This window comes from Rhinoderma darwinii, chromosome 10 (genome assembly GCF_050947455.1).
Source record: "Rhinoderma darwinii isolate aRhiDar2 chromosome 10, aRhiDar2.hap1, whole genome shotgun sequence".
Lineage (NCBI taxonomy): Eukaryota > Metazoa > Chordata > Amphibia > Anura > Rhinodermatidae > Rhinoderma > Rhinoderma darwinii.
The window spans coordinates 64,285,995-64,308,140 of record NC_134696.1 but is presented as its reverse complement, the minus strand read 5'-3'; the positions used below and the strand labels follow the sequence as shown (position 1 = coordinate 64,308,140).

Below are 22,146 nucleotides of genomic sequence, written 5' to 3'. Positions count from 1 at the left end.
CAGATGCCTGTCCGTTTTAAACGGATAGGCAGTAATACACTGCAATACAAAAGTATTGCAGTGTATTATAATAGCGATCGGATGATCGCATATTAAAGTCCCCTAGTGGGACTAGTATAAAAGTAAAAACCCACTTTTTCCCCCTACAAAATGCTTTACTATTAAAAAAAACAGAATAAAGCAAGAAAGTTACACATATTTGGTATCTCTGCATCTGTAACAACCCCGACTATAAAGCTGTTACATTATTTAAACCGCACGATGAACACCGTAAAAAATTAAATAAAAAAAACAATGGAAAAATTGCTGTTTTCTGTTAATCCTGACTTTAATAAAATGGGATAAAAAGTGATCAAAAATTCTCATCTACTCTCAAATGGTACCAATAAAAACTACAAGTCGTCCCGCAAAAAAAAAAGTCCTCCTACAACTGCATCGGCGGAACAATAAAATAGTTATGGCTCTTCAAATATGGAGACGCAAGAACAAATAATTTTGAAAAAAAAGTGTATTTACTGTGTAATGTAGTAAAACATACAAAATCTATACAAATTTGGTATCTTTGCAATCAAAAAGTACAACTTGTCCTGCAAAAAACAAGACCTTATGGAGCTATGTCGACGCAAAAATAAAAAAGTTATAGCTCTTCGAATGTGACAATGGAAAAACGTAAAAAATGGCTTGGTCATTAGGGCACAGAATACAAGCAGGGGGAAGGGGTTAATATATTTGTGTCATTATTTAATATTATTATTTTTTTTTTTTTATATCACAGCAGAACTTCAGGACCACTTTCCATCATTTTCATATGATGATACTCAGGGGCATAACTAGGAGAAAGTGGGCACCATAGCAAACTCTTGACTGGGCCCCCCCAGCTGTCACACACAGCCCCCCTTATAGATAGTGCCCCCTGTAGATCGTGCCATACAGCCCCCCTGTAGACAGTGCTATACAGCCCCGCCAGTAGACAGCGTCACACCCCACTTGTAGATAGCGCCCCCACCTCCCCTTTGTAGATAGTGCCATACAGCCCCCTCTAGATATCACCATAAGGCCCCCATGTATGTAGCGCTATACAGCTCCCCCTTGTATATAGTGCCACACAGCCCCCCTCCCTTGTATATAGTGCCACACAGCCCCCTCTTAGTAGATAGTGCAACACAGCGCCCCCCTTAGTAGATAGTGCCACACACAGACCCCTGTAGATTGCGCCACACACAGCCCCTTGTAGAAAGAGCCACAGCCCTCCCCTTTGTAAATAGTGCCATACAGCCCCCTGGTAGATAGTGCCACACAGCCCTTTGTATATAGTACCATGCAGCTCCCCCATGTGTATAGTGCCACACAGTCCCCCCTTGTATATAGTGCCACACAGCCCCCCAAGTAGTACAAGGCAATGGCGCATCCGAGAACTTGTACCAGCCAGGGGGGAGCAAATCAAACATGGAAAGGTGGGTTTGGAGGCAGGACTATGTGACTCTTCAGGATAGCGGCACCGCCCCATGTCCCTTTAATGAGTAATTAGCATATAGTGTGCACCGTTTTATAGATTTTGCTGTATCTGAAATAAAACATACATTTGGAAATATTGTTAGGTCATGTATTATTCTATCATGTCCTCCTGTGATGTCATGTGCTGCCCTGTATCTGAATAAACATTATGACATCACAATATTCCATTATAATAATACTATCATGTATAAGCCGGAGTTCACTACTCAGATCAAAAGATGAAGATGAAGACCAAGGGCAGAATACATGTAAGTCCATGATCACCCTCTGCAGTCATGGGGGGGATTTATTAAGACTGACATTTCATACGCCAGTTTTAAACTGAACTAGGTCAGCATGAAATGCACCAAATTTATTAAATTTAGGAAAATGATAGACAACACAATGGAACCCAATGAACCCCATTACATTTCATACCAGGTGCCATTGCAGATGTGAACAGAGCCTTTATTTATCACTTTCCTCCATTTCATTTCTTGCAGCACGACACAGTAGTATAGAAGATATATGTATAACATAGTAGGGAGAATTGCTGCCCTATAGTGCCCATCAAGAGCTTTAAAGGGGTTTATTACATATTAACCACATACAGCCCTTTATGCAATTAGCGAAATAATTCCTTCATTGAAAAAAGGGCTGTATATTATTAATATGTAATAATTCCACAGTCATATATTATAGAATCTGTATGATCAGCGCTTAGATAAATTATATAATATATTATACAGTGTGTATGGCAAATAGTGCAGACAAACAGTGGTGTTACCCATAGCAACCAATATGAATCCAGCACTGTTGTTGGTTGCTATGAGCAACACACATTTTTTGTTGCCACTTAATTACAGGGAGATTTACCAGAAGTAGTGGAATGGAAAAGTGGACATGTTACCTGCAGAAACCAATCAGGATGCTGCTTTCATTTTCCAAGAGGCGGCAAAAAAACTAACATCTGATGAGTTGTCTTGGCGCCCCTACGCTTTTCTCTTGCACTTGCCATGATCTATTTAGACATGCTGCTGTATGTTACAGCAGTAAATATGTATATTTTATTATCATCATTATCAAGATCATCATCAGCATCATTATTATAACATATTGGACATAGTGCTGGCAAAAAAGGGGTGGAGTTAACCACAGCATCCAATAAGAGTACAACTTTCATGTCCTACACTGCACTTCAAAATGAGGCTCTGTCAGGAAGGTCAAAAGTGGCTAAAGAGGGAAGGGGTTAAACATGAAACATGAAATCTGATTGGTTGTTAAAGGCAACACAGCCATTTTGCTTCCCACAATTCTCATGGGCCTCAGTGAGACATCCCAATTTATCATGGTTTGTGTTGTTTACAGATCGGCTCTAATCATGATATTTTGATATTTGCAGAAGAATCAAGCCAGAATACATTAAGCATAGCTTCCCTGAACGTCTATTATTTGCAGCCGCCGGCGCAGAAGGAGGAGCCCGCAATTTTTTCTATCAACATTAGGTAGAAAAACACTTTAAAACCCCACATACAAAATATATTAAAACTGACAGACTATCCTCTTCATACAGACCCCAGACCAGACTATCCCATTAATACAGATCCCAAGCCAATCTACCCCTAACTACAGACCCCCAGATCAGACTATTCTCTTAATATAGACCCCTGATAAGACTCCCCCTAAATAAAGACCCCAAACCAGACTCCCCCTAAATAATGACCCCAGACAAGACCATACTCCTAATACAAACTGCAAACAAGACTACCCATAAATACAGACCACAGTCCATACTACTCCTAAATACAGTCCCGCATCAGACTAGCCCTCTAATACAAACTTCAGACCAGACTTTCCCTAAATACGGACCATAGACCGACTACTTCTTAATACCAAACTACCCTTAATTAAAGATCCAAGACCAGATTACACCCAGAAAAACATACTGCAGACCAGACTCTCCCTAAACAAAGGCCACTGACCATACTCCCCTTTTATAAAGACCCCAAATCAGAGTCTTTTAATTCCCTAATTTCCGATGACCAGGGACTTCATAGTTTAAAGCCCCTGACATCCCTGTCGATGTATGGACAGTGATGACCGGAGCTTCTCCAGGAGCGGAATCCCTGGCTGTGGATTCCGACATCTTAAAGCTCCTAACATCACTTGGTCCATATATGTACAGTGACGTCTGGGACTCGTCCAGGAGCGGAACTCCCGGCCATAGCGCTGACAACGCTCTGGCCGAGGATTTTGCCATCTTAAAGCTCCTTAAGTTTCTGTCCCTGTATGGACAGTGTTGTCAGGTACTCCTCCAGGAGCGGAATATCCGGCCAGAGTGTTGCAGCCGCTCTAGCCGGGAATGCCAACATCTTGAGCTCCTGATGACACTGTCTAAATATGGACAGGTATATCACAGGAACCTCCTAGTGCGGAATCTCTGGAAAGAGCTTTGCCAATGCTCTGACCAGGATTCTGCCAACTTAACCTGTTAGTGACCGCCCATAGGTGTTTTTACGGCGGCCACTAACGGGCTTTATTCCAATGTATTATTTATTCCAATGTATTAGCCTTTTTACGGCGTTGCATCGGAATAAATAAACAGAGCAAGGAGCCGTTAAATCTCCCTGCTCTAACTGGTGAGATCTATATCAGTATTGATCTCACCCGTTTAACACCACAGATGCGGTGCTCAATAGCGAGCGCCGCATCCAAGTGGTTTTGGAGAGAGGGAGGGAGCTCCCTCTCTTACCACACCGGCCCCCCTTGCGGAAAATCGCATAGTGAAGTCCCAAAGTGGGACTAGTAAAAAAGTTTAAAAAAAAGTTTAATAAAATGAAAAACACACTTTTTCCCCTTACAAAATGCTTTATTATAAAACAACCAAAATAAAGTAAAGTAAGAAACGCCTACATATTTGATATCGCCGCGTCCATAACGACCCCAACTATAAAGTTATTACATTATTTAACCTGCACAGTGAACGTCGTAAAAAATAAAATAAAAAAACAATGCAAAAATTGCTGTTTTCTGTGAATCCTGCCTTAAAAAAAATGTGATAAAAAGTGATCAAAACGTTGCATCTACTCCAAAATGGAACAAATAATAACTACAAGTCGTCCCGCAAAAAAAATCCCTCATAAAACTGCATCGGCAGAAAAATAAAAAACCTATGGCTCTTCAAATATGGAGACACAAAAACAAATAATTTTTAAAAAAAAGGGTTTTTACTGTGTAAAAGTAGTAAAACATACAAAATCGATATAACTTTAGAGCGCAAAAAAGTGTGGCAAAATTGCTGTTTTTTTTCTATTCCGCCCCAAAAGAAAGTTGATAAAAGTTAATCAATAAACTCAATGTACCCGAAAATGGTGCTATTAAAAATTACAACTTGTCCCGCAAAACACAAAACCTTATACAGCAAAAATAAAAAAGTTATAGCTCTTTGAATGAGACGATGGAAAAACGTAAAAAAAACTAGGTTGGTCATTAAGACCTAAAATAGGCTGGTCACTAAGGGGTTAAAACACCTGATGTCACTGTTCATATATTGACAGTGAAGTCATGGACTACTTCAGGAGCGGAATCCTTGGCCAGAGCTGTTATGAATCGGGGTAGGGAGACGGACAGGTGAGCCCTAATCTACCCACAACTCAGTCCCTGCCTACTTGCACGGCCTGTCCTAAGTGACGGCGTGCAACTGGGCGACGGTCCCTACGCTCAGTAAGTGCAAGACAGACAACACAAGACAAGGGCACACAGAAGCAAAGGGGGAAGTAGGGACAGTTGCCCACGGAAACACCGTGAGCAACAGGCAGTGTGTAAAGGATTTGCCAGACACAGCTTCTGTGTCGACGCCCGTGGTTAATCAGTCTGCATCTGCTCCTAGGTCTGATAGAGCGACTCGATCTGCTACCACTCAGGCTGGTAGGCTGAGGAGTGGGAGAACCTATCACAGCCTGGCCAGACGGTTCTAGCTCCCACCCTCGGTCTATTTATACCTTCATTTGCTTCTTGTCTTTGCCTGTGATTCTCTCTTGTTTCCTGGCTTTGCTGATCCTGCTATTACTATTAACCTCTGCTTCATATTGACCCTGGCTTTACGGACTACGCGCCTGCTCTGCGTTTGGTACCTCGTACACTCCTGGTTTGACTCTGCTCGTTCACTACTCTTGTTGCTCACGGTGTTGCCGTGGGCAACTGCCCCATTTCCCTTTGCTTCTGTGTACCCTTGTCTGTTTGTCTGTCGTGCACATATTGAGCGTAGGGACTGTCGCCCAGTTGTACGCCGTCGCCTAGGACGGGCCGTGCAAGTAGACAGGGACTGAGTGGCGGGTAGATTAGGGCTCATCTGTCCGTCTCCCTACCCCGTCATTACATAATCACAGGCCGATATACCTTTTCTACCCTGGTTCCTACACAACTATGGACCCCCTTGAGACCCTGGCTCAGCAAATGCAGGGTCTCTCCATACAGGTCCAAGCCCTGGCTCAGAGGTTCAACCAGCGTGATGCTAACCAGGTAGTGCCCTCCACCTCACCTCTTGAACCCCACCTCAAGTTGCCTGACCGGTTCTCAGGGGACCGGAAGACTTTTTTCTCCTTTCGGGAGAGTTGAAGGCTCTATTTCCATCTAAGGCCCCACTCCTCAGGTTCTGAGAGCTAGCGAGTGGGTATAATTATGTCCCGGCTCCAGGACGGCCCCCAAGAATGGGCCTTCTCCTTGGCTCCTGACGACCCTGAACTTTCCTCTGTTGACATTTTTTTTTTCTTCTCTTGGGCTCATCTATGACGAGACTGACAAGACTGCCTTTGCCGAGAGTCAGCTGGTGACCTTACGTCAGGGTAAGAGATCCGTTAAGGAGTACTGTTCTGACTTTAGGGAATGGTGTGTAGCTTCTCGGTGGAATGACCCTGCCTTGAGGTGCCAGTTTAGATTGGGTCTGTCGAACGCCCTTAAAGACCTATTAGTTAGCTATCCCTCTTCTGACTCTCTAGATCAGGTTATGGCTTTAGCGGTACGTCTTGACAAACGTCTCAGTGAATGAAAACTTGAACGTTTTTGTGGCTTCTCCTCTGGCTCCCCCATGATGGCTCCCGAGGTTCCGTTGCTTCGTTCTTCCACGGAAAACTCGGATGAACCAATGCAACTCGGGGCCTCCGTGTCTCCCAAACAAAGTAGAGAGCTCCGCAGGAAGAATGGTCTCTGCTTCTACTGTGTGGATGACAAGCATCAAGTGAACAACTGTCCTAGGCGTAAGAATAAGCAGTATGAAACCTAATAAGATCTTGCTTCCCTTTCAGGTCTCTTTTGAGGGTAGGTCTGCCACCGGCAGTGCCTTCGTGGATTCAGGGTCTTCTGCTAATATTATGTCTGTGGAATTTGCGATGTCTCTAGCTATGCCATTGATTGAGTTGCCTAAACCTGTTCCGGTAGTGGGTATCGACTCGACTCCACTTGCTAATGGTTATTTTACGCAGCATACCCCTGTTTTTAAACTCGTTGGCTCCATTCATTTAGAGCAGTGCACTGTACTGGTGATGCAGGGATTATCGTCCGACTTGGTTTTAGGCCTTCCCTGGTTGCAGATGCATAATCCCACGTTTAACTGGAATACTGGGGATCTTACTAAATGGGGTAATGAATGATTGACGTCCTGTTTTTTTTTAAATTTTATTTCTCTCCCTGAGGAGGTGAAAACTCTACCTGAATTTATTCAGGACTTCGCTGATGTTTTTTCTAAAAAGGCCTCCGAGGTGTTACCTCCTCATAGAGAATACGATTGCGCAATCGATTTGGTACCAGGAGCTAAGCTCCCTAAGGGTAGGATATTTAATCTCTCTTGTCCCGAACGTGAGGCCATGAGAGAATATATCCAGGAAAGCCTGGCCAAGGGTTACATTCGCCCCTCTACTTCTCCGGTAGGTGCTGGCTTCTTCTTCGTAGGGAAGAAGGATGGTGGTCTTAGGCCGTGCATTGATTACCGAAACTTGAATAAGGTCACTGTAAGGAACCAGTATCCCCTTCCTTTGATTCCTGATCTCTTCAATCAGGTTCAGGGGGCCCAATGGTTCTCTAAGTTTGATCTTCGGGGGGCTTATAACCTTATCCGAGTTAGAGAAGGGGATGAGCGGAAGACTGCATTTAACACGCCCGAAGGTCATTTCGAATACCTCGTCATGCCCTTTGGGTTGTGTAATGCTCCCGCGGTCTTCCAGAATTTCATAAATCAGATTTTAAAAGACTACCTGGGGGTATTTCTTGTAGTGTACCTTGATGACATACTTGTGTTTTCCAAGGACTGGTCCTCCCACATTGAGCATGTCAGGAAGGTGCTCCAGGCCCTTCGGGAAAACAAACTCTTTGCTAAATCCAAATAATGTGTGTTTGGGATGCAGGAGATACCATTTTTGTGTCAAATCCTCACTCCTAATGAATTCCGCATGGACCCTGCCAAGGTTCAGGCTGTGGCTGAATGGGTCCAACCTGCCTCTCTGATGGCGTTACAGTGCTTCCTGGGGTTTGCTGATTATTACAGGAGATTTATTGCTAACTTCTCGGTCATCTCTAAGCCTCTTACGGATCTTACTCTCAAAGGTGCTGATCTCCTCCACTGGCTTCCGGAGGCGGTCCAGGCTTTTGAGATCCTTAAGAAGTGATTTGTCTTCTCCCCAGTGCTGATTCTTCCTAACCAATTGGAGCCATTCATCGTGGAGGTTCACGCCTCCGAGGTGGGAGTGGGTGCTGTCTTGTCCCAGGGTACCAGGTCCCTCACCCATCTCCGTCCCTGTGCCTACTTCTCCAGGAAGTTCTCGCCCACTGAGAGTAACTATGACGTGGGCAACCGCAAACTCTTAGTCATTAAATGGGCATTTGAAGAGTGGCGCCACTTCCTGGAGGGGGCAAGGCACCAGGTAACGGTCCTTACCGACCACAAGAATCTGGTTTTCCTAGAATCTGCCCGGAGGCTAAACCCCGAGACAAGCTCGATGGGCGTTGGTTTTTACTAGATTCAACTTTGTGGTCACCTATAGGGCTGGGTCCAAAAATATTAAAGCTGATGCACTGTCGCATAGCTTCATGGCCAGCCCTCCTTCGGAGGAAGATCCTGTTTGTGTTTTGCTGATCAAGGTTCAGCTCCCGGGAACCTTCCTGAGAACAAGCTGTTTGTTCCCATGCAATTCCGGCTAAGGGTACTCAGGGAAAACCTTGACTCTGCACTATCTGGCCATCCAGGCATCCTGGGTACCAAGCACCTCATTGCTAGAAACTATTGGTGGCCTGGGTTGCCTAAAGACGTTAAGGCCTACGTCGCCGCTTGTGAAATTTGTGCTAGGTCCAAGACTCCCAGGTCCCGACCAGCGGGCTTACTATGTTCTTTGCCAATTCCCCAGAGACCTTGGACCCATATCTCCATGGATTTTATCACCGATCTGAATCCATCTCAAGGCAAGTTGGTGGTGTGGGTTGTAGTAGACCGCTTCAGAAAGATCTGCCACTTTGTGTCCCTCAAGAAACTACCCAATGCCAAGACGTTAGCTACCTTGTTTGTCAAACACATCCTGCGTCTCCATGTTTCATTGTTTTGGAGAGCCTTCTGTGAGAAGTTGGAGATTGATCTGTCCTTCTCCTCGGCCTTCTATCCTGAAACTAATGGCCAAACTGAGAGGACTAATCAGTCTCTAGAACAATATTTAAGGTGTTTTATCTCTGACTGAATTTTCCCTTAATAACCGGGTCAGTAACTCGTCAGGGATGTCCCGCTTTTTCTGTAATTTTGGGTTTAATCCATGGTTCTCCTCCGTTTCACCTGATGGTTCCAACAATCCCGAGGTAGATGTCGTTCATCGGGAACTGTGCACAGTCTGGGCCCAGGATCAGAAGAACCTTGAGGCGTCCCAGAGCATACAAAAGACTCAGGCAGATAGAAGACTTTCTGCTAACCCCTTGTTTGTGGTCGGGGGTCTGGTGTGGCTGTCTTCAAAAAAATTGCGCCTTAAAGTTCCATCCAAAAAATTTGCTCCCCGGTATATAGGGCCATACAAGGTCATTGAGGTCCTTAACCCTGTCTCCTTCCGGCTGGAGTTAACCCCGTCTTTTCAAATACACGACATGTTTCATGCCTCCCTCCTGAAACGCTGCTCCCCATCCTTGGTTACCTCGAGGAAACCTGCGGTCCCTGTTCTCACCCCTGAAGGGGTAGAATTCGAGGTGGCCAAGATTGTGGACAACAGGATGGTCCAAGGCTCTCTCCAGTACCTGGTCCATTGGAGAGGATACGGGCCTGAGGAGAGGACTTGGGTACCCGCCCGGGATGTTCACGCTGAGGTATTGCTCAGGAGATTCCATCTTCGGTTCCCCAATAAGCCAGGTCCACCTAGGAAGGGTCCTGTGGCCCCTCATAAAAGACCATCCTGCTGTCCACAATCTTGGCTACCTCAAATTCTACCCCATCCGGGGTGAGAACAGGGACCGGAGGTTTCCTCGATGTAGCCAAGGACGGGGAGCAGCTTTTCAAGAGGGAGGCATGGAACACGTTGTGTATCTGAAAAGACGGGGGTAACTCCAGCCGGAAGGAGACAGGGTTAAGGACCGCAATGATTTTGTATGGCTCTATATACCGGGGAGCAAATTTCTTGGACAGAACTTTAAGGTGCAAATTTTTAGAAGACAGCCACACCAGATCCCCGACCACAAATAGGGGGTTATTTGAACGTTTTCTATCTGCCTGAGTCTTTTGGATGCTCTGGGATGCCTCAAGGTTCTTCTGAACCTGGGCCCAGACTGTACACAGTTCCCGATGAACGAAATTTACCTCGGGATTATTGGAACCACTAGGTGAAACGGAGGAGAACCGTGGATTAAACCCAAAATTGCAGAAGAAGGGGGAGACCCCTGACGAGTTACTGACCCGGTTATTAAGGGAAAATTCGGCGAGGGGAATGAAGGAGACCCAATCATTCTGACAGTCTGAGATAAAACACCTTGAATATTGTTCTAGAGACTGATTAGTCCTCTCAGTTTGGCCATTAGTTTCAGGATGGAAGGCCAAGGAAAATGACAGATCAATCTCCAGCTTCTTACAGAAAGCTCTCCAAAACAATGAAACAAATTGTACCCCTATGTCAGAAATAATATTGACCGGAACCCCATGGAGACGCAGGATGTGTTTGACAAACAAGGTAGCTAACGTCTTGGCATTGGGTAGTTTCTTGAGGGACACAAAGTGGCAGATCTTTCTGAAGCGGTCTACTACAACCCACACCACCGACTTGCCTTGGGATTGAGGCAGATCGGTGATAAAATACATGGAGATATGGGTCCAAGGTCTCTGGGGAATGGGCAAAGAACATAGTAAGCCCGCAGGTCGGGACCTGGGAGTCTTGGACCTAGCACAAATTTCACAAGCTTCGACGTAGGCCTTAACGTCTTTAAGCAACCCAGGCCACCAATAGGTTCTAGAAATGAGGTGCTTGGTACCCCGGATGCCTGGATGGCCAGATAGTGCAGAGTCATGATTCTCCCTGAGCAACCTTAGCCAGAATTGCAGGGGAACAAACAGTTTGTTCTCAGGAAGGTTCTCGGGAGCAGAACCTTGATCAGCCGCAATTTCGGAGACTAAGTCTGAATCCACAGAGGATATGATTATACCTGGGGGCAAAATACAAGCGGGATCCTCCTCAGGAGGAGGGCTGGCCATGAAGCTACGCGACAGAGCATCAGCTTTAATATTTTTAGACCCAGCCCTATAGGTAACCACAAAGTTGAATCTCGTAAAAATCAACGCCCATCGAGTTTGTCTCGGGTTTAGCCTCCGAGCAGATTCTAGGAAAACCAGATTCTTGTGGTCAGTAAGGACAGTTACCTGGTGCCTAGCCCCCTTCCAGGAAGTGGCGCCACTCTTCAAATGCCCATTTGATGGCTAAGAGTTTGCGGTTGCCTATGTCATAGTTTCTCTCAGTGGAGGAGAACTTCCTGGAGAAGTAGGCACAAGGACGGAGATGGGTGAGAGACCTAGTCCCCTGGACAAAACAGCACCCACTCCCACCTAGGAGGCGTCAACCTCCACGATGAATGGCTCCAATTGGTTAGGCTGAATCAGCACTGGGGCAGAGACAAAACACCTCTTAAGGATCTCAAAAGCCAGGACTGTCTCCTGAGGCCAGTGGAGGAGATCAGCACCTTTACGAGTGAGGTCCGTAAGAGGCTTAGCGATGACCGAGAAGTTAGCAATAAATCTCCTGTAATAATTAGCAAACCCCAGGAAACACTGTAAGGCCTTCAGGGAGGCAGGGCGGACCCATTCTGCCACAGCCTGAACTTTGGCAGGGTCCATGTGGAATTCGTTAGGAGTGAGGATTTGACGCAAAAATGGTATCTCCTGCACCCCAAACACACATTTTTCGGTTTTTGCAAAGAGTTTGTTTTTCCGAAGGGCCTGGAGCACCTTCCTGACATGCTCAATGTGGGAGGACCAGTCCTTGGAAAACACAAGCATATAATCAAGGTACACTACAAGAAATACCCCCAGTCTCTTAAAATCTCATTTATGAAATTCTGGAAGACCGCGGGAGCATTGCACAACCCAAAGGGCATGATGAGATATTCGAAATGACCTTCGGGTGTATTAAACGCAGTTTTCCACTCATCCCCCTCTCTGATCCGGATAAGATTATAAGCCCCCCGAAGATCAAACTTAGAGAACCATTGGGCCCCCTGAACCTGATTGAAGAGGTCAGGAATCAAAGGAAGAGAATATTGGATATTGGTTCCTTACAGTGATCTTATTTAAATTTCGGTAATCGATGCACGGCCTAACACCACCATCCTTCTTCCCCACGAAGAAGAAGCCACCACCTACCGGAGAAGTAGAGGGGCGAATGTAACCCTTGGCCAGGCTTTCCTGGATATATTCTCTCATGGCTTCACGTTCAGGACAAGAGAGATTAAATATCCTACCTTTAGGGAGTTTAGCTCCTGGTACCAAATCGATTGTGCAATCGTACTCTCTATGAGGAGGTAACTCTTTAGAGGCCCTTTTAGAAAAGACATCAGCGAAGTCCTGAATAAACTCAGGTAGAGTGATCACCTCCTCAACGAGAGTAACCAAATGAATAGAAAAACATGACATGCATTCATTACCCCATTTAGTAAGATCACCAGTATTCCAGTTAAAAGTGGGATTATGCGTCTGCAACCAAGGGAGGCCTAAAATCAAATCGGACGATAAACCCTGCATCACTAACACAGAGCACTGCTCCAGATGAATGGAGCCAACAATGAGTTCAAAAACAGGGGTATGCTGCATAAAATAACCATTGGCAAGCAGAGTGGAGTCAATACCCACTACCGGGACAGGTTTAGGCAAATCAATTAGTGGCATAGCTAGAGACATAGCAAATTCCACAGATATAATATTAGCAGCAGACCCTGAATCCACAAAGGCACTGCCAGTGGCAGACCTTCCATCAAAAGAGACCTGAAAGGGAAGCAAGATTTTATTAGGCTTCATGTTTACGGGAAATACCTGTGCGCCCAAGCGACCTCCCAGATGGTCACTTAGGCGCAGAACTTTTCCGACTGCTTATTCTTGCGCCTGGGACAGGAGTTCAATTGATGCTTGTCATCCCCATAGTAGAAGCAGAGACCATTCTTCCTGCGGAAATCTCTACATTGTTGGGGAGACACGGAGGCCCCGAGTTGCATCTGTTCATCTGAGTTCTCCGTGGAAGAACGAAGCAACGGAACCTCTGGAGCCATCAGAGGGGGGCCAGAGGTGAAGGCACCAGAACGTTCAAGTCGTCGTTCCCTGAGACGTCGGTCAAGACGTACCGCTAAAGCCATAGCCTGATCTAGATAGTCTAAGGTGGGTATCTAACTAACAGGTCTTTCAGGGCGTTCGACAGACCCAATCTAAACTGGCACCTTAAGGCAGGGTCATTCCACCGAGACGCTACACACCACTTCCTAAAATCAGAACAGTACTCCTCAACGGGTCTCTTACCCTGACGTAAGGTCACCAGCTGACTCTCAGCCAAGGCAGTCTTGTCAGTCTCGTCATAGATGAGCCCGAGAGCAGAATAAAAAAGGTCAACAGAAGAAAGTTCAGGGGCGTCAGGAGCCAAGGAGAAGGCCCATTCCTGGGGGCCGTCCTGGAGCCGGGACCTAATTATACCCACTCGCTGGCTCTCAGAACCTGAGGAGTGGGGTCTTAATTGGAAATAGAGTCTACAACTCTCCCGAAAAGAGAAAAAAGTCCTCCGGTCCTCTGAGAACCGGTCAGGCAACTTGAGGTGGGGTTCAAGAGGTGAGATGAAGGGTGCTACCTGGGTAGCATCATGCTGGTTGAACCTCTGTATGGAGAGACCCTGCATTTGCTGAGCAAGGGCCTCAATGGGGGTCCATAGTAGTGTCAGGGACCAGGGTAAGAAAAGGTATGTGGCCTGTGATTATGTTATGAATCGGGATAGGGAGACGGACAGGTGAGCCCTAATCTACCCACAACTCAGTCCCTGCCTACTTGCACGGCCCGTCCTAAGTGACGGCGTACAACTGGGCGACAGTACCTACGCTCAGTAAGTGCAAGACAGACAACACAAGACAAGGGCACACAGAAGCAAAGGGGGAAGTAGGGACAGTTGCCCACGGAAACACAGTGAGCAACAGGCAGTGGTGAAGGAGCCGAATCAAACCAGGAGAGTACGTAGTAGCAAATCAGAGCAGGAGAATAGTCAGGCAAGCCAGGGTCAATAAGTAACAGCGGTCAATCATGTAAATAGCAGGAATCGCAGAGCCAGGAAAGCAGACAATCACAGGCAAGGAATATGCTGCAAGTGAGGGTATAAATAGACCAAGGGCGGGAGCTAGAACTGTCAGGCTAGGCTGTGATAATTTCTCCCTCTCCTCAGCCTGCAAGCCTGAGTGGTAACAGATCGCGTCACTCTAGCAGACCTTGGAGCTGATGAAGGCTGATTAAACACGGGCGTCGACACAGAACCTGTGTCTGGCAAACCCTTTACAAGAGCATTGCCGATGCTCTGGCTGAGGATTTCGGCATTTTAAAGCTCCTGCTGTCACTGTCCATGTATAGACAGTGAAGTCAGGGGCTCCTCCAGAACCAGAATTCCCGGCCAGAGCGTTTTCTCGCGCTCTGGCCTGAAAATGTAAGCATGTTTAAGCTCCTGACGTCGCTGTCCATCTATGGACAGTGATGTCATAGACTCCTACAGGAGCGGATTCTTTGGCCAGACAATTGCCAAAGCTCTGGCTGGGGATTTCGACATCTTAAATATCCTGACATCACTTTCCATATATGGACAGTGATGTCATGGACTCCTTCAGGAATCCCTGGCCAGAGCATTGCCGATGCTCTTGCTGGGCATTCCGGTATCTTAAAGCTCCTGACGTCACTGTCCATTTATGGACAATGACGTCAGTGGCTCCTCCAGAAGCGGAATCCCCGGCCAGAGCATTGTCGATGCTCTGGCCAGGGATTTCAGCTTCTTAAAGCTCCTGACGTCACTGTCCATATATGGATAGAGACGTCATGGACTCCTTCAGAAGTGGAATCTTCGGCCAGAGCATTGCCGATTCTCTGGCTGGGAATTCCGGCGTCTGAAAACTCCTGACGTCACTCCATATATGGACAGTGACATCAGTGGCTCTACCAGGAACAGAAGTCCCGGCCAAAGCATTGCTGATGCTCTGGCTGGGGATTCCGGCATCTTAACCCCTTAATGACCAGCCTATTTTAGAACTTAAACCCTTCACGCTGCAGCCATTTTTCAGATTTTCATTTTTGTTTTTTCCTCCCCACCTTCCAAAAGCCATTACTTATTTTTCTGTGAGGGCTTGATTTTTGTGGGACGAGTTGTCGTTTCTAACGAGTTAAACTAACGTGATCGCGCTCGAACGTGATGCCGCTCGTTACTCTGAAGTGTCGGCTTAACATACAGCCGACACCGGCATCATATGGAGCGGGTTCACTCCGTGAGCCCGTTCCATACTTCCCCTACCCGAATTTGGCGTATGGATACGTCAAATGTCGGGAACGGGTTAATGACTAAGCTATTTTTACGTTTTTCCATCGTCTCATTCAAAGAGCTATAACTTTTTTTATTTTTGCGTCTACATAGCTGTATAAGGTCTTATTTTTTGCGGGACAAGGTGTAATTTGTAATAGTACCATTTTGGGGTACATAGAATTTATTGATTAACCTTTATTAACTTTTTTTGCGGGGGAATAGAAAAAAAAATTCAATTTTACCAAATTTTTTTGCGTCCTAAATTTATGCCGCTTACCGTGTGGTATAAATAAGACAATAACTTTATTCAGCGAGTTGTTGCGATTGCAACGATACCAAATTTATATAGAGTTTTTATGTTTTACTACGTTTACACAGTAAATACACTTTTTTTTCAAAATTATTTGTTTTTGTTTCTCCATATTTGAAGAGCCATAACTTTTTTATTTTTTCGCCGATTTTGTTTCTGAGGGCTTTTGTTTTGCGGGATGACTTGTAGTTTTTATTGGTACCATTTTTGAGTAGATGTGACTTTTTGATCACTTTTTATCGCATTTTTTTAAGGGAGGATTCAAAGAAAACAGCAATTTTTGCATAGTTTTTTTATTTTATTTTTTACGACGTTCACCATGCGGGTTAAATGATATAATAACTTTATATTTTGGGTCGTTACGAACGCGGCAATACCAAATATGTGTAACTTTTTACTTTATTTTGCTTTTTAATAATAAATCTGTTTATAAGGGGGAAAAGTGGGTTTTTCTTTCTTTATTTTTTTCACTTTTTTTTTTTTAAACGGTTTATTAACCCCTTAATGACCAGCCTATTTTAAACCTTAATGACCAACCCATTTTTTAAGTTTTTCCATCGTCGCATTCCAAGAGCTATAACCTTTTTATTTTTGCGTCGACATAGCTGTATAAGGTCTTGTTTTTTGCGGGACAAGTTGTGTTTTTTAATAGCACCATTTTGGGGGACATATTATTTATTGATTAACTTTTATTAACTTTTATTTGGGGGGAAATAGAAAAAAACCTGAAATTTCGCCACTCTTTTTCGCGTCTTAAATCTACGCCGTTTACCGTGTGATATAAATAACACAATAACTTTATTCAGCGGGTTGTTACGATTTGTATAGTTTTTGTATGTTTTACCACTTTTACACAGTAAAAACGCTTTTTTTTCAAAATGATTTGTTTTTGTGTCTCCATATTTGAAGAGCCGTAACGTTTTTATTTTTTCTCCGATGCGGTTGTATGAGGGCTTTTTTTTTGCGGGTAAGACTTGTAGTTTTTATTGGTACCATTTTGGAGTAGATGCGACTTTTTGATCACTTTTTATCACATTTTTTTAAAGTCAGGATTCACAGAAAATAGCAATTTTTCCATAGTTTTTTATTACATTTTTTACGGCGTTCACCGTGCGGGTTAAATAATGTAATAGATTTATAGTCGGGGTCGTTACGGACGCGGCAATACCAAATATGTGTAACTTTTGTAACTTTATTTTGTTTTTTTAATAGTAAAGCATTTTGTAAGGGGAAAAAGTTTTCATTTTTTTTCACAATTTTTTTAAATTAACTTTATTAAACTTTTTTTTACTTTTTTACTAGTCCCACTAGGTGACTATAATATGCGATTCTGCGATCGCATTTATAATACACTGCAATACTTTTGTGTTGCAGTGTATTACTACCTGTCCGTTTAAAACGGACAGGCATCTGTTAAGTCATGCCTGCGGCATGATCTAGTAGGCATTCACCACAGGCAGACCTGGGGGCCTTTATTAGGCCCCCGGCTGCCATGGGAGACACAGACACTCAGCGATCGTATCGCCGGGTGTCGGTGGGAGAGAGAGGGAGCTCCCTCCCTCTCTCCAAAACCACTCAGATGCGGTGCACGCTATTGTGCACCGCATCTGAGGGGTTAAATGTGTGAGATCGATACTAATATCGATCTCACACGGCAGAGCAGGGACGCCCCCAGCCCTCAGCTGCCTCTAGCAGCAGAGAGCAGGGAGATTTGACAGCTCCCTGCTCTGTTTACTTATTCCGATGCCGCGACGTAAAAAGTCTATGGCATCGGAATAAGGCCCGTTAGTGACCGACGTAAAAAGACTATGGGCCGGTCACTAACGAGTTAAACTTTTTTTTGAAACTTTTTTACTAGTCCCACTACGGGACTTCACTATGCGATTGTCCGATCACATTTATAATACACTGCAATACTTCTGTATTGCAGTGTATTATGCCTGTCCGTGTACAATCTAGCAGGCATGACCTAGCAGGCATACACTACAGGCAGACCTGGGGGCCTTTATTAGGCCCCCCAGCTGCCATAGAAGTCACCGGCACTTTTCTTGCCGGGTTTTGGTGGGCTGAGAGGGAGCTCCCTCCCACTCTACAAAACCACTCAGGTGCATCTGAAGGGTTAAACGGGTGAAATCGATACTGATATCTATCTCACCTGTTCGAGCAGTGTGCCCCAGCCCTCAGCTACCTCTGGCAGCAGAGAGCAGGGAGATTTAACGGCTCCCTGCTCTGTTTATTTATTCCGATGCAGCGCCGTAAAAAGACCTATGCCTCGTAATAAAGCCCGTTAGTGGCCGCCGTAAAAACACTATGGGACGGTCACTAACGGTTAAAGCTCCTGACAACAATCTTCATATATAAACAGTGACATCAGGGGTTCCTCCAGAGGCGGAATTCCCGGCCAGAACATTTTGCCGACGCTCTGGCCTGTGGATTTAAGTATCTTAAAGCTCCTGACGTCACTGTTCATCTATGGACAGTGATGTCAGGGACTCCTCCAGGAGTGGAATTTCCTGGCCAGAGCATTGCCGCTGATCTGGCCAGGAACTACGACTTTTTAAAGCTCCTGACGTCACTGTTCATATATGGACAGTGATGTTATGGACACCTACAGGAGCGGATTCTCTGGCCAGAGCTTTGACGACGCTCTGGCTGAGGATTTTGGCATCTTAAAGCTGACATCATAGTCCATATAGGGACAGTAATGTTATGGACTCCTTCAGGAACGGAATCCCTGGCCAGAACATTGACAATACTCTGACTGGGGTTTTCGCCATCCTAAAGCCACTGATGTTACTCTCCATTTATGGACAGTGACGTCAGGCGCTCTACCAATAGCAGAAATCCCAGCCAGAGCATTGCCAATGCTCTGGCTAAGAATTTCTGCATCTTAAAGCTCCTGACGTCACTGTCCATATATAGACAGTGACATAAGGGACTCCTCCAGAAGCGGAATCCCCGGCCAGAGCATTGCCGATGCTATGGCTGGGGATTCCGGCATCTTAAAGCTCCAGACATCAATCTTCATTTATGAACAGTGATGTCAGGGGCTCCTCCAGATGCGGAATTCCCAGCCAGAGCGTTTTGTCGATGCTCTGGTCTGAGGAATAAAGCATCTTAAAGCTCCTGAGATCACTGTATTTCTATGTTTAGTGATGTCAGGGACTTCTCCAGAAGCGGAATTTCCTGGCCAGTGCATTGCTGCCGGGATTTCCGGCTTTTTAAAGCTCCTAACGTTACTGTTCATATATGGACAACGATGTCATGGACGCCTACAGCAGCGGATTCTCTGGCCAGAAATTTGCCGACGCTCTGGCTGAGGATTTTGGCATCTTAAAGTTCCTGACATCACTGTCAATATATGGACAGTGATGTCATGGTCTCCTTCAAGAGCGTAATCCCTGGCCAGAGCATTGCTGATGCTTTGGCTGGGGATTCCGGCATCTTAAAGCCCCTGATGTCACTCTCCATTTAGGGACAGTGACGTCAGGGGCTTTACCAAGAGCGTAATTCCCGGTCAGAGAATTGCCGATGCTAAGGCTTAGAATTTTGGCATCTTAAACTCCTGACGTCACTGTCCATACATGGACAGTGATGTCAGGGACTCCTCCAAGAGCAGAATCCTTGGCCAGAGCGTTGCCACCACTCTGGCGGGGGATTCTGGCTTCTTAGGCTATGTTCACACAGAGTTTTTTTGACAAGTTTTTTGATGCGGAAACCGTGCCAAAAAACTTGTCAAAAACGGCCCGAAAATGCCTCCCGACATGCCCTATCTTCGGGTGTTTCCGCCTCTGACCTCCCATTGACTTCAATGGGATGCAGAGAAAATGTATCTCGCTGTGTTTTATGGCCGCGGCTCTCAATGGCCGCGGGCGAAAAAACTCAGAAAAAAACGCAGCGAAAATTGGCGTGCCTGAAGAGGAAAATCTGCCTCAAACTTCCAAACGGAATTTTGAGTCAGAAATTCCGCCTGCAAAAAACTCTGTGTGAACCTAGCCTTAAAGCTCCTGACCTCACTGTCCATATATAGACAGTGATATCATGGACTCCTTTAGGAGTGAAATCCTCAACTAGAGCATCGCTGATGTTCTGGCCGGGGATTTCCGCATCTTAGAGCTTCTGACGTTACTGTGCATATACAGCATGGTCAGTGCGTCAGGGGCTCCTCTAGGAGAAGAATTTTGGCGTCTTAAAAATTCTGATGTCAGTGTCAAGTATATGGAGAGTGACGTCAGGGCTCCTGCAGGAGCAGGATCCCCGGCAAGAGCTCTTAAATTCCGGGTTTTTTATGCTACTAAATTCCTTGTTGATATATGGACAGTTACGTAAAGGGCTTTCCCAAGACAGGATTTCCCGGCAAGAGCTCTTGCAATGCTCTGGGCGAAGACTCCACAGCTGGAAGCCCCTGACATCACTGGCCATGTATGGACAGTGACTTTAGGTTCTTCAACTGGCTCATCGCTTAAAGTAGCGATGTACCCGGTGAGTTCAGGCGACGTATGCCACTGTATACCTACGTTGGTGCCTTCTGTCGGAGGTGTACGTCGGGACTCCTTCTGACATATACCTCCGAGGGAAGGAAAAAAACTTGATGTGAATAGGCCCTATTATAAATGTTAATGCTGTACTATGATATAATGCTAAGGTATTAGAATTTATATTATATTACTTAACTATAATATAAGTACTAATCCCCAGATTTACTAATACTGTTTTTTATATGCCACTCTTAGACAGAAGAGCCCTGGAGCAAGATGCAGCAAATTTATTAGGAGGCGTGTGCCTACCGGCGTGTTTGTGCAATACAGTCTGAAATCTATGGCAGCTACGAGCTGGCGTAAATATTTACTATAATTTACACCAATTTCTGGCATGAATTAAAGTTTATTTGTCAGCCAAGGATGGCCCTGCCCCTTCTTGATAAGCCCCACCCACTTTTTGAAAGTGGCAAGAGCTATACCTCACCATAATATAAACTCTAACCCCTCACTATTACATAACACAGCACAGTTTGACAGGTTAGGATATCCACAATCACTCACAGCCCTTAGTAACTAGCAGTCAGGGTAATAGATGTAGAACATTCGAAACTGTAACATATCTAGTAATAGTGTTAGCGGCTTTGATCCTGGGTTTATAACTGATCGTCATTTTCTGGGATCAAGAAAGGAATTTTCCCCCTGTGAATCTAATTGGCCAAATGTTTCCAGGGTTTTTTGCCTTCTTCTGGATCAACAGCTTTAGGTATAAGGATGTCCATCACATTAATTATATACATATAAAAATACATATAATAAAATTAATCTTCTTACATATAACAAGTCTCCTGTGTCCTTATTTTTCAGCATGTGGTGAAGTTTAGTATCTAGTAGAGCTTTCAGGACATATTGGTAATGTTTTTTCATATATGTATCATTATTAGGGTATGTTCACACAGCTTATTTTAGAGCATTTTTCGGGCCGTAAACAGCCGAAAAATCGGAAGCAGAACGTCTCCAAACATCCCCCCATTGATTTCAATGGCAAAAACGGCGTTCTGTTCCGACAGACCGTTTTTTTATGCGGCTGTTTTGAAAAACGGCCGTGTAAAAAATCGGCCGAGAAAAAGAAGTGCATGTCACTTCTTGAGACGTTTTTGGAGCCATTTTTCATTGACTCTATAGAAAAACAGCTCCAAAAATGTCCATAAAAAACGCGAGTTGCTTAAAAAACTGTTGAAAATCAGGAGCTGTTTTCCCTTGAAAACAGCTCCATATTTTCAGAAGTTTTTTTGCTAAGCGTGTGAACAAACCCTTAACCCTTTCAGGACTGAGCTCATTTTAGCCATCAGGACCAGCCCCATTTTTTTTAAATCTAACACGTGTCATTTTATGTGGTAATAACTCTGGATTGCTTTTACCTATCCAAGCGATTATGGGATTGTTTTCTAGTAACATATTGTAGTTTATGTTAGTGGAAAAATGTAGTCAATAAATTCATTGCTTATTTGTGAAAAACACTAAAATTGAAGGAAAATTGCAAAAATTTTGATTTTTCTAATTTTAATTGTATCTGCTTGTAAAACAGATAGTAATACCACAACAAATAGTCACTATTTGACATATTTCATATGTATACTTTATGTTTGCATAGTTTTTTGAACATTCTTTTATTTTTCTAGGACTTTACAAGGCTTAGAACTTTAGCAGCAATTTCTCACATTTTCAATAAAATTTCAAAAGGAAATTTTTTCAAGGACCAGTTCAGTTCTGAAGTGGCTTTGAGGGCCTTGTGTACTAGACAGACCCCATAAATCACCCCATTTTAAAAACTGCACCT

The 22,146-nt window shown here is 44.8% G+C and overlaps 1 protein-coding gene and 1 long non-coding RNA gene across 2 annotated transcripts in view; one reads left to right on the top strand and one right to left on the bottom strand.

Moving 5' to 3' along the window:
* The window catches only part of LOC142661476 (serine/threonine-protein kinase SBK2-like), a 156,744-nt gene extending 154,173 nt beyond the window's left edge, over positions 1 to 2,571 (bottom strand). The window contains exon 1 of the mRNA XM_075838874.1: positions 2,405 to 2,571. The gene's annotated coding sequence lies outside the window, so the exon portion shown is untranslated. The remainder of the gene's footprint in view (positions 1 to 2,404) is intronic.
* Positions 1,697 to 20,727, top strand: LOC142661477 (uncharacterized). The gene is made up of 3 exons (XR_012850744.1): positions 1,697 to 1,763; positions 2,897 to 2,999; positions 20,562 to 20,727. It is a non-coding gene; the product is annotated as an uncharacterized LOC142661477 (long non-coding RNA).
* The last annotated feature ends 1,419 nt before the right edge of the window (positions 20,728 to 22,146 follow it).